Source organism: Aedes albopictus, chromosome 3 (assembly GCF_035046485.1).
Source record: "Aedes albopictus strain Foshan chromosome 3, AalbF5, whole genome shotgun sequence".
NCBI classification, from domain to species: Eukaryota; Metazoa; Arthropoda; class Insecta; order Diptera; family Culicidae; genus Aedes; species Aedes albopictus.
In genome coordinates, this window is record NC_085138.1 from 74502326 (window position 1) to 74504461 (window position 2136).

Sequence of the window (2136 nt, forward strand, 5' to 3'; positions counted from 1 at the left end):
AAAGAGTTGCATATGAACATTATGCTACTGAAATGAGTTGTATAATGAAAAAAATCATTGCATAACATTTCGTGGCCTCGTTGCAAAACTCTATTTTTTCAGCACTCTTCGTATTTATCCAACTCGGCAAGCCTCGTTGCATAAATGTGCGACTCGTGCTGAAAAAAAAAAACAGTTTATGTAATTCGTCACATAAATAACTATATTACGATAACCCATTATAACATCAGGGTTGCCCTTAAAATATCAAGCAAATACATTAGCAAAAATGAAAATATCTTCGCAGTCGGTAGGATTCGAACCTACGCTCCCAGAGGGAATCTGATTTCTAGTCAGACGCCTTAACCGCTCGGCCACGACTGCTTCACGCTAGGAACAGGCTAGACTTATTTTGGGTATGATTTCAACGAGATAATCCGATTCTGACTTATTTGATTGCATCGTTCCGTTTATCAGTCGTCAATCGACACTGGCACTTGAATGACACCGTCATCGATCAAGATTCGCGCATAGCTTTCAATCGAGAGTATCAGCGTCATATCAGCCGGCGTTGATCACTGTGTTGTTGTGTAGACGGACATACATGCGGTGGTGATACATATAAATAGGTTCGGTCATCATCATGAATATGGGTAAGCCCGTGTGTTGTATGGTGGTGACGCGAAAACTAGTGGCAAGATCAGCTCACTAAACTGTGTGGTGTCCGAGCAATCAGCAGCAGCAGCCAGCGCGCGATCACGGTCGTTGAAGGTAAACGGGTCTACTCTCGCTGCCGCCGCCACCGCCGGCTACAGTCAGCTTTCGAGCTCAAAAATACACAGCTGGGGCAGTTAGGTAGAGCAGCAGCAGTGGCCGGACATAGCAACCAACGAAACGTGGCTAGCTGATCTGCGATGAACGAGACACTCGCAAAGTGGATCCAAACGTGTCTATCGCGTGCTTGGCGGCTCTTCCAGTTTCAAGTCAGGCGGAGCACGTAGTTGTACTATGTACCTAACGGATGAATACTAAGTTAGTGGCAGGGTATAGAAGTAGACTCAACTGTACAGCACTGCCTTGTTTAAGGATGAACTTGAACTACACATTTCCACAGTCTTGGAAGTTTCCATCTCCAAAGTTTTGTTGTGTTTTATCATCAACAACATCAGAAGATCCGCGCATATTGTTTCGTTTCGTATCGCTTTGGAAAATCTCACATCGCATGCCCTTAGTCTGAATCGTTTGTTTATTCGTTACTTGCAACAGTTAGCGACCATGCGTCTCCATTTTCTTATGGTTGATGGAAACGTCTAGTGTTTGTTACCTCTACTGGTGTCATTCCTTAGAACCGGCTCAGGTCATTATAATAGTTTCGTGCACATAGTTTCACAAAGTTGTTTCTTGCTTATATTGTCTATGTATGCCAAATCGAAACATAAAATCACCTCATACAGCTGGGAAAGACACTGACAACATTATAAAAACCCCAAAGGCAAGGAAGAAAAACAAATTGCAACCTGATCGCCACGCACGGTGCGGTGGCTCACTCAGACCTCTGAAACAATCCGGATGAAGGAAAGCACTTCGCATCGGCTCGCACTCGGTCAAATACGCATCAGGTGCTGGTGCGCAGGGTACTGCTGACACCGCGTGCCAGGTACGTACCTACACAAGGGGAAACGGCAATAAATCACATGGGTAACTAATTACCCAAGGGGAAGGAACGAGGGATGGTCAGCGGCTCGAAGCTTAGAAGACGACGCGGCTCGCCGCGAGGTGGCAAACGCAGCCAGAGTGAGGAAAAAAGTGAGCAGCCCGTGAGTGGCGACCGATGGACAAGCCGTGCAGAAGGAAAGCAACTTTCGGAATTGAAATATAGCCCCGGTGCTGCCGCGCGGCTGCCCGACCGAGACAACGCAACGATGAGCAGCATAGAAAAAGACCACTGTGGTTGTTTTGCGCGTACGACGCTTTTGAGTGGCAAAATAGAAGAGACTACGTGAAGAGGCCGCAGTCTGATGACGATTGGGAAACGGGCACGGTGATGGTGGAATGTTCAGAGCGGGTATGTAACCCAGCTGGCGGCGATAGATGGTCTTGTCACCACTATTGTTGCGATGTCCTGTTGGGTTCCAGTCAAACGCTTAAGTATTTGCA

General features: G+C 46.8%; 1 non-coding gene across 1 annotated transcript; it reads right to left on the bottom strand.

Annotated features, from left to right (window-relative positions):
* Positions 1 to 281: 281 nt before the first annotated feature.
* Trnas-aga (transfer RNA serine (anticodon AGA)) lies at positions 282 to 363 on the bottom strand. Its single transcript has one exon. It is a non-coding gene; the product is annotated as a tRNA-Ser (tRNA).
* Positions 364 to 2136: the final 1773 nt, after the last annotated feature.